Source organism: Chrysochloris asiatica, unplaced genomic scaffold, assembly GCF_000296735.1.
Source record: "Chrysochloris asiatica unplaced genomic scaffold, ChrAsi1.0 scaffold00001, whole genome shotgun sequence".
Taxonomy (NCBI): domain Eukaryota; kingdom Metazoa; phylum Chordata; class Mammalia; order Afrosoricida; family Chrysochloridae; genus Chrysochloris; species Chrysochloris asiatica.
The window spans coordinates 39236025-39250540 of NW_006408519.1; the positions used below are offsets into that span (position 1 = coordinate 39236025).

Sequence of the window (14516 nt, forward strand, 5' to 3'; positions counted from 1 at the left end):
AATTAATTTCAAATTAAAATTATTTACTTTTTATTGAAGAGTCCTGGCAATGTAGTAGTTAAGCATTTGACTGCTAACTACAAATTAAGTTATTTGAACCTGCCAGTTTCTCTTTGGAAAAACGATGTATCAGTCTGCTTCTGTAAAGTTTGCCACCTTATAACCCTACGGTTATATCTGTTCTATAGCTACTATGTTGTTGTTAAGTGCTGTTGAGTTGGTTCTGACCCATAGCGACCCAATACTGGGTTTCCGAGGAGGGACTGGTAGCTTGAACCTCTGACCTTGCATTTCAAACCAACTTTGCAGTCGAGTGCATTAGCCCATAGCATACTATGGAACTCGGAATTGGCTTGACAGCAATGGATATACTTTGTATTCAGGACAAAGAGCTCAGACATTGCTGAAATGGAGTTAATCTACTGAAATATTTCTGGAGAGCAAGTTGTCAAGACGTTGCAAATTTTCACTCATTTCATTTGACCCAGTGATCTGACTTCTAGAAATCTAACTTAAGGGAATAATGAGATTCAGTATTGGCAATGTTTGTTATGGGCGTTCATTGCAGTGTTACTTAAGAGAGTAAAAACATGTGCAAACCAAGTATTTCTAACAGTTTGGGGAGTGACTGAAGGAACTGTGTTGTGCATATACCAAGGAATAAAATGGAATTAAGGATATTTAAAGGCACGAGCCACTCTGTATGATAAAGTAAAATGTAATATTTAAAACTGTGTTTCCACCTAAATTCAGTGTATCTAATGCTTGAAATGAAGACATAGACACACAAGCTGGGAGCTCTAGTTAGCTGGGTCAGTTCTGATTCAGAGTGTGGCTCCATATGTATCAGGAGACCACTCTACTTGGTCCTGAGCCATCTTCCTGATTGTTGGTTGGCTCCAGCCCACTGTTGTAACCATTGTGTATTTTGAGTGCCTTCCCACTCTGGGTACTCATCTTTCAGCATTATTGTTGTTGTCAAGTGCCATTGAGTGGGTTACAATTCACAGACACTCTGTATAGGGTTACCAAGTAGCAGCTGGTGGTTTGAACTACTGACCTTGTGGTTCTCAGTCCAGTGCTGATCCACAGTGTCACACCAGAAGTCTTTTCAGCACTGTAACAGACAATATTGTGCTTCCTAAGGATTTCATTGACTTTCTTAGTCTGTCTTGTTGGTGTTAGGTGCCACTGAATCAGTTCGGACTCATAGCGACCCTATGCACAACAGAACAAAACACTTACAGGTCCTGGGCCAACCTCGCAATCATTGCTACGCTTGAGTCCATTGATGCTGCCACTTGGTCAATCCATCTTGCTGAGGATCTTCCTCTTTTCCTCTGACCCTCCACCTTACCAAAAAAGATATCCTTCTCCAGAAACTGGTCCCTCCTGACAATATGTCCTAAGTATGAGAGACAGAATTTGACCATCTTGGCCTGCAAGGAGCAACTCTGGCTGTACTTCTTCCAACACAGATCTGTTGGTTCTTTTGGTAACCAATGGCACTTTCAATATTCTCCTCCAACACCATAACTCAAATGTGTAAATTCTTCTGTGTTTTTTTTTTATTCACTGTCCAACTTTTACATGCATATGAGGTTATTGAAAGTACCATGGCTTGAATAAGGTGCACCTTAGTCCTCAAACTGACATCTTTAATCTTCAACACTTTAAAAAGTCTTGTGCAGCAGATTTGCCTAACGTAACACGTCATTTGATTTCTTGACTGCTGCTCCCATGAGTGTTGATGGTTGATCCAAGAAGAATGAAATCTTTGACAACTTCAATCTTTTCTCTGTTGATAAGAATGTTGTCTATTGGTCCAGTGTTGAGGAATTTTGTTTTCTTTACACTGAGATGCAATCCATACCAAAGGCTGTGCTCTTTGATCTTCATCAGTATTTTTAAGTCCTCTTCACTTTCAGCAAGCAAGGTTGTATCATCTGCATATGACAGGTTGTTAATGAGTCTTCCTCCAGTCCTGATGTCTTAGTCTGTCTTTATCTGGAAGCTCTGCTGAAACCTTTCTATGATGGTGATTCTGATGATATCTGACACACCAGTGGCACAACACCTGTGTCATAACAACATGCAAGTGGAGGATCATGGAACTGTGGTTAAGTGACATTGAGTCAATTTCAGTGCAACCCTACAGTAAAAAGTAGGACTTCCCTATAGGGTTTCTCATGTTGTAATCTTACAGGAGCAGATTACTAGGTCCTTTCTCCCATAAGCCGCTGGTGAGTTTGAACCACTGACCTTGTGGTAAACAGTCCAGTGCTTATCCTACAACACCACACCAGGGCTCCATGAATATACATACACGCATATATTTGCATTTATGGCTGCCTGCATATGTGTGCATGTGTGGAGTGACATAGGAGGAGGAATTTACTCAGAAAAGCCACCTTGTGAAGATCTAACAAGAAAGTAAAGAAAGTAATGCAACAAAACCTACAAGAATGGCAGAGAGCTGAGCCCAGCATTTGAGGACTCCTTCTTCCTTTGGGCATCTGCAAATTCCAAAGGAGGAAACTGGGAGTTTGGAAAACAGACAGAGTGACCATTGACTCGTATTGCCAGGGGACAAAAGTTGACTCCAGGACCCATGGAGATAAGAGAGTCCAGATAATAGATAACACACCTATGTATATGCACGATCCTTGACCGGAAGAGGCAGACCTCCTTTATTGTGCTGTTTGATTGTGCTTTGCAGATACTACACTTTTTTTGTGTAGTTTTGTTTTGATTTGTTAACAAATTGCAACCCTGCATTAAGCAAGTCTATAGACGGCATCTTTCCAACAGCAGTGACTTCTTTTTGTCACACGTTGGTCATTCTCACAAGATCTCAAACTTGTGTGGCACCGTAGGGATAGCACTGAAGTGCTAAGGGCAAGATCCGCAGTTCAAACCCACTAGTCATTCCTCCAAAACCCTATACAGGGTTTCTATGAATCGGAACCAACTCAGCAGGACTTAACAAAACCACAGGAGTAGAATGCCTCATCTTTCTCCCGCGGAACCGCTAGGGGTATTAAATTTTCCTTATAGTGTTGTGCTCTGGTAGCGTAGTGGTTACGAATTGGGCTGCGAACCACAAGGTCAGCAGTTCAAAACTACCAGATGTTCCGCGGGAGAAAGATGAGGCAGTGTGCTCCCGTAAAGATTAACAGCCTCGGAAACCCTGTGCAGGGTCGCTATGAGTCGGAACCGACTCCACAGCACATAACAACAACAACAGCAACATAGTGTTGTGGTACTGTAGGTTCAGCACTGGACTGCTAACTACAAGGTTGGCAGTTCAAAACCACCAGCTGCTCCTCGGAAACCCCATACAGAGTTGCTATGAGTTGGAACTGACTCAATGGCACTTAATGATAACAACATTGTACATTTCATAGACTACAATAGAGTGTCAACATAACTTTGATATGCGATGAGAAACCCCAAAATGAGTATAACTCTATTCCAATATTCACTATAGTGTAGCAGTCTGGAACTGAACCCCCAACATCTCCCAGAACTGCCTGTATTTAATTTCACAAATAACATTTCTTCTGCATTTACTGTAAAATATGTATCTAAAATATCTAAATTATTATTTAATTATTGTTGTTGTTAAGTACCGTGGAGTCGATTCCAACTCATAGTGACCCTGCACAAGGTTTCCAAGGCTATAAATCTTTACAGGAGCAGAATGCCTCATCTTTCTCCCACGGAACCGCTAGTAGTTTCGAACTGCTAACCTTGAGGTTGGCAGCCCGACTCTAATAATAAATTAAATTTCATAAAATTCACTGCCATTAAGTCTATTCGGACTCACAGGGACCCAGTAAAGGGTTTCTGAGACTCTAAATCTTCATGGGAACAGTCAGTTTCATTTTTCTCCCTTGGAGGAGCTGGTGGGTTTGAACTACTGACTATGTGGTAAGCAGTCCAATACTTATCGATGGTAATAAGCAGTCCAATACTTATTGATGAGTGATTTTGCTTTGGACCAGTGTGATCATTGTACAGTTGGTGAGACATGGCTGGACCCAAAATATATTTTCATAAGAAGAGACAACCAGAGTCACTGATGGATGGTTTATGGGCTATGAGGAAGAGAGAAGAGGCAAGAGAGATGAGTATTCTCTTGGATGATGAGACTCACGTGAGCTGTTTAGAAATGTAGATTCTCTGGTGCCACACAGACCTAGTGAAGAAAAGTTCCCAGGGGAGTGGCCAGGGAGCTTTGTTTTTAAAAAAAACTCCAAAAGTGATCTGCTCAGTGCATCCAGGCTGCACCAGGGATCCTGCTTCCTGGAAATAGTCCCACAGCCATCAGTGTAACACTGTGATTTGATCTTTGGACACAACCTTCGGCCTTACTGAATTCTGAGCTCCCTGAGGTCAGAGACTGCTTCCATTGTATCTTCAAGCTCTTATCCTAGGGCCTGGAATGCTCAATGAATGCATGTTGAATCTGATTAGACACAGCAAAATGAGTTCATTCCAGTTACCCATGCGGTTGGTCCAGTTTTCTAGTCACTCAGATGAGGAAGCTGTCTGTCACTATGAAGTGGGAAGCCCTCCACAGATTCACCCCAAATAGGAAGTAGCACTTCTCACCTTCACCTGCCTTCTTCCTTGGCCCCAGACTTGGAACGTTCTCTGAGAAGGCCCTGGTCCCTCAGGTCCTTCCTTCCTGGGGCCAGAGCCACAGTGCGGGCACTATTGTTGGATGTCTGGGGGATGTGATTGGAAGGACCTTTATAGCCAACTTCCCCACTGGATACAGGATTTGTATTTTGCAGAAAGATCCATCACTGAGCTCATGGCCGAGCAACCAATGGAGCTAACCTCCCATGGTGGGTATAGGGAGAGGAGTACCTCCCTGAGGCTGCCCTGTGGGACTCCTCTCTTCTCAGCATTCAAGAGCATGCATTTTCTGGGATCGCAGGCCCAGGCCCTGGCCCGTGTACAGTATTTTCTTAGCAGCACAATTTGTACAGGGAACAACGACACAGGATGCCATCCAAGATGTTGAAGGCAAGAGGAAACTTGCTGTATTAAGAACAAGGGGATGATACTCTTCCATGTATTTCTGGGTCTCCCAGAAACACACCCAAGTGCTAGTGTCTTGGAAGGACCTTTTCTGGAAAAGGGACTAGTTGATTTGTTCCTGGAATTTGTTCTATTTTACATTTTTTGAAGGAAAAGAGTTGTTAATCTAATCATACGACTCTACTTAACAGATATTATGTTCAATAAATGTTGGATCTATTGAAATTGGAGGTCATATCCCCTCCTCTTCCCTCAACCCCCAAAATCTAGTCTACAGTATAATATTTTTCTATTTTATTTCTGAATAAATTGTGCATGATGAACTCTACTCCAGGTTAAGAGATATCCCTTTACCTTTCTTCCAGGTTAAGTGATGTATATAAAATCTCTTTTGATATTATGGCACTTTGAAACAAAGGTTTCTGTACATTATTTACGAGGAGAGAAGAAAGCTGGATCAGGAGGAGATGGTGATTAAGAATCCAACCCAGGAATCTAATGGAATTTCAATCTGTCTCAGCCACCTACTCATAGGGTGACCATGCCAGGTCACTGTCCTCGCTAAGGGACAGATACTAAATGGTCTGGGGTCCTATGCTATGTAGAGTTTAGCAGTCTAGTGTAGTGGCTAAGAATATGGATTCCCAGTTATGCCATCTACTTATGTAAATTTGGCCCAGTTATTAACCTTTCTTGGCCTTAAATGCCTAACCTGCAAAATATTATCCACTTGCTGGATAATGCATGAAAACAGTCACCAAAGAGCTGGCCATGAAAGAACTGTGGTTGATGAACTGCCACTATTGTGGTGTTTGTTGACACCTGTCTCACAAGAGTGACCCATGGAGGAATAAAAGCAGGTAAGTTCGACAGTCAGGTATGTGTCTTAGAAGAATCATCAGTGATGTCGTATGAAGAATAGCTACCATTCACACTCCACCCTTGAATAACTCAGGAAAGAAAGGGATGACCGACTGATGAAGAGGATTGCTAGGAATGGCAGCAGAGCCAACTGCAGGGACCAAAACGACCCACCAACATCCTCTCCAACAGCTGCCAGCCCTATGCCCACACTTCCTGCCTGTTCTTTATGAATAGTACGCACTGCATTTAGAAAAAAAATTATAAATAGTACACAATCAAGTTTAAAACAAGTAACAATTGAGTATATTGCAAAGAGAGCAATGAAACAGTAAACTTAAGTGAAAATTGAAGAAAAGGGTAAAAACTGAATCTTACTAAATACTGCCAGTGTATCATCAAAAGTAGAGCTCAACAATAAAAATGTACATTAACCAAAAAAATGAAAAGAAACTGAATTCAAAGAATAACATCAAGAGACATTCTCATGTGAGGAGGGAAAAATGTAGCCTTTCAAGAATTAACAAATGGATAGAATTTGAAAAACTAGATTTAAAATAATAGGAGAACAGGGAGATGAGGTTTTCTTTTACATGGACTTAAAAAAAACAAACACAAAGGCATTAAGGCGGAAGTAAAACCTGTTAATGGCTAAAAATAGGAAGGACTCAAAGTGAGGAAAATCAAAGAAAGGTTATACACTTGGTTGTTATGTGTCATGGAGTTGGTTACAATTCATAGCAACCTTGATGGGGTTTCTGAAGAGCAAAGCGACAAGCTGAAAAAAGAGGTTTTTTTTTTTTTAAGATGAGAAATATAAATAACAGATGGTAGGAGAAAATGTCAAGAGGAATTAGTCCTAGTGGCGCAGTAAGTAAGCATTCAGCTGGCAACCGAGAGGTCAGTGGTCCCAACCCAGCAGTAGTTTCTTGGAAGAATGATGAGGCTTCTGTAAAGATGAAGGCCCCAGAAACCCTATGGGCAGTTCTACTCTGTTCTACAGTCTCTATGAGTCTGAATCAACTGGACGAATGGATAGCACACAGTTTGGGGAAGCAAGGAGATTTCAGATAGTTACACAGTTTAGTAAAGCGTCCATTCTACCACAGCGTTCCCAGGTAGCGCAAACAGTTAACATACTTGGCTGCTGACTCAAAGGTTGGAGGTTTGAGTCCATCCAGAGGTGTATTGGAACAAGAACCTGGTGACCTAAGTCAGTCACTGAAAACCCAATGGAGCACAGACCTACTCTGACATCCATGGGGTCACCATGAGTTGGAATCTTTTCAATTTTCTTCATTTATTAGTCCACTGTCTTCAGAAAGAGCAAGAAGCCATAATGGGTCTCAGGAGGGTCTTCCTGGCTAAGACGCCTCTACCCTTGAGTTTTCCCTGCAAACTTCGTGGCAAAGAAACTCGACAGGAAATTTGGTTGCTCTTCCCAGCTGTGTACCAGACAAACCCACTGCCATCAATTTGATTCTGACTCCCAGCAGATTGTAGAACTGCTCTATAAGGGTGCCAAGGCTGCCATCTCTATGGAAAGGAGCCCTGGTATCACAGTGGATTCTGAGCTGGTCTGCTAACCACAAGATCATACTTCAAATCTCCCAGGTGCTCCCTGGGAGAAAGATGAGGCTTCCTGCTTCAGCCTCAGATACCCAACACAGGGTCGCTATGAGTCACAACCAACTTGGTGTCCCTTGTCCCCTACTCTTTATGGAAGCTGACTACCACATCTTTCTGTCAGGGAGTGTCTGATAGACTAGAACCATCCGGGTAGCAGCCAAACACTTAACCATTGCACTATTTTCTAGACAATCCAATAGCAATCCAAGGGTGAGCCACAGGATTTCCAGTTTTAAACCGGGGTTGTTGTTGCTGTTAAGTGCCGTTGAGTCAGTTTTGACTCATAACGACCCTGTATAGGGTTTCCAAAGGAGCTCTGGTAGCGTAGTGGTTACAAATCGGGCTTCTAAGCTCAGGGTCAGCAGTTCGAAACTACCAGCTGTTCCGCGAGAGAAAGATGAGGCTTTCTGCTCCCATAAAGATTTACAGCCTTGGAAACCCTGTTCTGGGTCGCTACGAGTCGGAACCAACTCCACGGAACATAACCACCACCACCACCATAGGGTTTCCAAGAAGCGGCTGGTGAATTTGAACCGCCGACCTTACGGTTCAAACTGACCTTGGGATCCAGTGCTTTATCCCACAGCACCACATCAGGGCTCCCTAAAGTCAGGATAATGGTGGGAAAACCCAAGTTTTCATCCATGCCATTCCCAGTGATGGACCACATCAATCCACAACATCTGCATGTTGTTTTGTTTTTGACTTACATTTTTTATTGTGAAATGAGTGAAGGTTTACAGAGCAGATAATCAGTTTTACATTCAACAAATTATATACTCTTGTTTCACCTCAATGATTGCAGTTCCCTCCATGCAACATTACTTATTCCACTTGCTCCCTAGGACTCTTCTTTCCATTACACCATTTTCCCCTCTCTTCTGAATTTTGTCCGGAGGTAAATGCTACCCTTTGATCACTAATGGTTGATCATTCTATGGTGTGCATAGCTTACTATGGCTGTTGTTCCCCACTATGCATCTGTTGCTTGGCTGAAAATTGAGTCACGGGGGTAGTGCCTGCAATTGTACAGCTAGCAAGTTATGAATGGTTTCCCCATTTTTCAAGAATTATGGGAAGGAGGAGAATGTAAAGAGATGGAGAAGAAACTCAAGATGCGATGGTGAAGAAGAATGAAAAGGAGGAGGCTCGTCATGAGTCTAAACCTATTCGATGGCAATTAACAAGAATAATGAGAATTCTATGGTTAACTGTTTGAGGAACCACCAAACTCTTGCATGGCCAGGTACCCTTCAATATCTCCACTGGTGCAGCAGAGAACTGTAGACAGGACATAATGCTACAGTCAAATCGACTCACAGCAACATAGCCTTCCCATCAACAATTTATAAAGGTTCCAATTCCTCATGATCCTCACCAATCCTTGTTCTTTTCCATTACTTAGATGATAGTCATGCAAAAGGGTGTGAAGTTGTATCGTTGTGGTTGTCTGGGAAGTATGGGAAGAGAGGGAAACTGGGAGTGACTAGATAGTGGACCAGGGGCTTTCCTTTGGGGGGATGAAAATTCTTTGGGACTAGATAAGAGGTGGTGTTTGTGAATATGTTAAATACCCAATGTGAATTTCACTTCCATTTAAATGCAACAACAACAATAGGGTCTGAAGGTAGCAAAAAGCTGGGTGGCCAGATAAGCAGGGAGCATTGTTGGAGAGGGGGTGTCCAGAAATGGGGTGCCAGCAGGGTAAGCACCAGGATACTGAGGCATGACTACACATATTAGTGTACTTGTCTCACATATTAGTGTCACATATCAGTACTTCACATATTAGTGTCATTGTCTCACTAAACCTCATCCTAGTTGGGCAAAGTATGGCATTCACCACCATACATCTAAGAGCCTAGATTTAACTTCATTAACTTGTTACAAATCGTATATTGAAGCTGAGTATGTCTAATTGGAAAACTCATTCCATATCACTGCATTCAGTCTCTAACTTCAGAATATTTGGATTTCCTTATCCTAGGACTCAAAGAAACTTTCTTGAAGAAAAGAATTATTAGCATCAATGTTGATTAATGTAGTTTCTGGGTAAGATACTGCTCTGAGGAGATGTGGCACATATGATAACTCTGTGATACTTGCACACAAAAAAATTAACAGCCAGGACCAGAACTATGTCAATTGCCTGTATGGTATTGTGGAAATGTTCTCCATTTGGTCCTGAGTTTTACCTGGCGGGAGTGCAAATGGTTAACATGCTCATCTGCTCACTGAAAGGTTGGAAGTTCATGTCACCCAGAAATGCTTCAGAAGAAAGGCCTGGAAATGTACTTCTGAAAAACCAACCACTCAAAGCCCATGGAGCACAGTTCCTATCTAACACTCATAGAGTCACCATGAGTCAGAGACGATGTGACGTCAATTGGTGTACTCATTTTTACCAGGTGAACAATGTTAATACAGTAAATTTTTCTTCCGTGTGAATTTAGTTTATGTGTAATTTAGTTAGAAGGTTAGAGGGAGGGAAAGGGAATAAGGAGGAGATGGGAAGAAGAGAAGGCAGCGATGGAAGGGAAGGGAAAACAGAGCACTAGAGCCTGCCTACTGAGCCTATAATCTGGAGAGAGAAGATGGGACCTGCAGTCTGTTTCAGGCTCAGTGTGCCCAACTGTTGGGCTTGGTGTGCCACCAGGTTTATAGTTCTAGCTTTTACATACATCATGGACCCTATCCACAAGTCCACTGTCTCACTGGGAAGAAACTTTATTGGAGGGAACCTTGGCTGTGCTGTACTTATTGAAATACAAAACATACATTTACTGATTTTTGTGGACAAGTAAGGGGATCTGTATTTGTGCCCATTTCAAAGAATTCCAATGGAATGTGAAGTGCAAAATGCAGAACGTGGAAATCACTGGATGATATCATTGATAACCCATGTGAGTAAAGTTTTACTAAAGATAATGCAAAAATGGCTGCAACCATACACTGACAGAGATCATCTAGAGGTTAAAGTCAGTGTCAGAAGAGAACATAGAACAAGGGATACCATTGCTGACATCAGATGGATCTTGGGTGAAAGCAGAGAATACCAGAAAGATGTTTACCTCTGCTTTATTGACTACGCAAAGGTTTTCAATTGTGTGTATCATGACAAGCTATGGACAATATTGCCAAGTGTGAGTATTTTGGAATAATTAATTGTGCTCATGAGGAACCTATACAAAGACCAAAACAAGGGAACATGGATGGCACTTAACAACAACAAAGGGGATAAGCATTGGACTGCCGTCTGAAAGTTCTGCACTTCTATGCCACAAGCCACTTCTTAGAAACCCTATACAGGGTTGCTATGAGTCAGAACTTTTACCAGACAACACTTAATGACAACAAGGGGATTTTTAAAGCCTGATTTTGACTCAGCCATCAACATTAACATGTGACCACTGTGCAAGTTGTGATCGCCAATATCATGTTGGTTTCACCCAAGTAGGTACATGGCAAAAATGTCAATATGAGGACTAAGGTGTGCTTGACCTAAACCATGGTATTTTCAATAACCTCATATGTATGTGAAAGTTGGACAATGAACAAGAAAGACCATAGAAGAATTGATGCATTTGAGTTTTGGTGTTGGAGAAGAATACTGAAAGTACTATGGACTACCAAAAGAACAAACAAATCTGTGTTGGAAGAAATACAACTGGATGTTCCTTAGAAGCCAGGATGACCAGACGTCATTTCTCCTACTTTGGACACATTATCATGAGGGACTAGCTCCTGGTTGGCAAAGTGGAGGGGTGGTGAAGCAGAGGAAGACCCCAACATGATGGAGAAGCAATGAGCTCAAGGATAGCAATGATTCTGAGGTTGGCCCAGTACTGGGCAGTGTTTTGTTCTGTTGTGCATAGTGTCGCTATGAGTTGGTACCAACTTGATGGCACCTAACAACACTTGGGTGAAACCTGGTGTGGTGCTGTAGGATAAGTACTGCCGTGCTAACCACAAGGTCAGTGATTCAAATCCACCAACCAGGAAACCCAATATGGGGTCACTATCATTCAGAATTAACTTCATTCACAGTATTTATCAACACAATAAGCACTGCACTTCGAACCACAAGGTAGATGGTTTAGAGCCCACCAACCACTCTGGGAGAGAAAGATGAGGCTTTCTGCTCCTGAAAAGATGTGCAGCCTCAGAAGCCCAATATAGGGTAGCTATGAGCTGGAACCAATTGGATGACACTTAACAACAATGATGCATGCCCACAGCCCCTGGCAATGCAGCTAGCAACAGGAGGGGCATAGTAATACATGTTTGTCGAAGGAAAAAATGTTGCTGGCTGTCAGCAAGGCATTGGATGTACATTCTAACAGGCTCCTTATGTGGACAATATGGCATTATGCAACACTGCTTGGAAATGAAACCGATAAATAAATATTCACAGGCAGGCAAATCAGATATGGTTTGGAGACCAAAAAAGACATTGATTCAATTCCCTTCCTTCTTTATCTAAGCTCTGTCAGGCACGGCATCTAAAGCACTTTATGGATGGGGATAAAAGGAGGCGAAGGGCCAGACACGGCCTAGGAGACTCCAGCGAATCGGTCTTCTGTTGCTGACCCTCCTGGTCAGGTCACTGTCACGACCACCACATTCTCAGTTCCTGACTCCCAGGGTGTGGGAGAGCTGGCAGCCGGCTTGTGCTTCTCTTGGGAGTGTTTCTTCCAAGGTTATCTCTACAAATCTGAAAATGAGATTGGGCCTAGAGTAATTTCACTATAGCTTTGGGAACAAGATGTACATAGGAAAGTCCGACTTTGGGAGAGTATTTTAAGTATTTTCAATAGAGTTGGGGGATGCAGTAGCTCTGTAGGATAAGCACTGGATTGTGAACCACAAGGTCAGTGATTCAAGACCACTAATTGCTCTGTGGGGGGAAAATGAGGCTTTCTGATCCCGCCAAGATTTACAGCCTTGGAAACCATATACAGGTTCACTGTGATTCAGAACTGACTCAACAGCACTTAACAACATTAATAATAGAGTTGGGTCAGACCAAGGACCTCCTTTATAGGTAAGGGACTGACAGAGGGACCCATGGTTGCATTATTTACCTCACTCCTAGAAGTTGATGTCGTTGGAACAGAACAAGGGAACACTGAATAGTTTAAAATCAGGAAAGGCGTGTGCCAGAGTTGTAATCTTTCATCATATTTATTCAATATGTATGCTGAGCAAATAATCCGAAAAACTGAATTATCTAAATAAGACCATGGCATCAGGATTAGAGGAGGGCTCATTATCAACCTGAAATATTCAGGTGACACAACCTTGCTTACTGGAACCAAAGAGAATCTGAATTACTTACTGATGATTACTTACAGGCTTCAGTATAGATTACACCTCAATGTAAAGAAAGTAAAAATCTTTATCACTGGACCAATAATTAAAATCATGACAAAAAGGAGAAAAGATTGAAGTTGTCAAGATTTAATTTTTCTTGCCTCTACAACCAACACTCATGAAAGCAGCAGCCAAGAAATCTACTGACATATTGCATTAGGCAAATTTGCTGAGCAAGACCTCTTTAAAGTGTTCAAGAGTGAAGATGTCAGCTTGAGGACTAAGGTGCGCCTGACACAAGCCATGGCATTTTCAGTAACCTCATATGCATGCGAAAGCTGGACAGTGAATAAGAAAGACCGTAGAAGAATTGATGCTTTTGAATTATGGTGTTGGAGGAGAATATTGAAAGTGCCATGGGCTGCCAAAAGGAAAAAAAAAAAAAAAAATCTGTGTTGGGAGAAGTATACAGCCAGAATGTTCCTAATAAGCAAGGGTGGTGAAATTTTATCTTTCATAATTTGGACATATTATCAGGAGGGCCCAGTCTCTGGAGAAGCACATCATGCTTGGTAAAGTGAAGGGTTGGGAAAAAAAGAGGAAGACCCCCCCAATCAGATTGACACAGTGGCAGAAACAATAGGATCAAACAAATTGTGACGTTGGCCCAGGACTGGGCAGTGTTTTGTTCTGTTGTACATAGGGTCACTATGAGTCGGTACCAACTCGATGACACCACCACACAGGCCAAGTGACCAACACCCAAGAAGAGGAGTCATCATGCAGGCGGGGGTTATACCCTAGCACAAAACAACCAAGGTGACCAGGAACTCATATCTCTCGTGGATGAGAGTTTGGGTGATGTCACCAGGTGAGCCATCAAGAATAGCAGACGTGCTGCCTGAAAGTCAAGGGAATCAAGAGTGCAGAGTAAAGAAGAAAGACAGTCTAGACCAGTTGGATCTCCCAGACCAGCTGCAGGAGTGGGTTTCTAATCTATCCTACCACCTTCCTCTTACTCCCAGAAGACAGGCCCTCAGGACTGTGGAGGGACTGCTCTCAGAGCTTGAATGAAGATGTGGATTTTAGTAGCACAATGGATGGCCTTTGGTGGAGTCTGTGATGAGCTACCAGGTTGCTTTTCAGGAATGAAGAGTGTTTTCTCCAGGGACGTCTGCTGGTAGACAGTCCTCAGCTATCAGCTTTCTTTAGTCTCGGCCGACGAGCACCTTCTCGCTCAAGGTTAGTCGGCATGGGAGTGTCAGTGCTGGCAACTCAAGATGATTCAGAAAGCCCATCCCAGTTTCAGGATTCCATATGCGATGGAGTGAGGTCTCTTTTGAAACTTCATCACTGCTCATTTGTCCTATTATCTATAGCTATTTCCTTTTCTCCCCTTTCACATGTGCTGATCCCAACATCATTCTTTAATAAACTTTCCAGACATTAACCTCCTTGTCAGATTCTGCTTCCCAGAGGATCTGACCTGTAGCCAGCAGCAAGCCGTAACTACCCTTACTAATGTATCCAGCCTCTAGTATCTGTTAAATCAGTGAATTCCTTGAGTGACTTAATTAAATAGTTTGCATGGAATCAAACCAATGAGCATGAACATGACACAGGGCTGGGTTTCTTCTGCTACATATGTGGTTGAGGAGTTG

General features: G+C 42.5%; 1 protein-coding gene across 1 annotated transcript in view; it reads right to left on the minus strand.

Annotated features, from left to right (window-relative positions):
* Window positions 1–14516, minus strand: part of ADCY8 (adenylate cyclase 8 (brain)) — a 285844-nt gene that overhangs the window by 243474 nt on the left and 27854 nt on the right. The gene's annotated exons all lie outside the window — the stretch shown is intronic.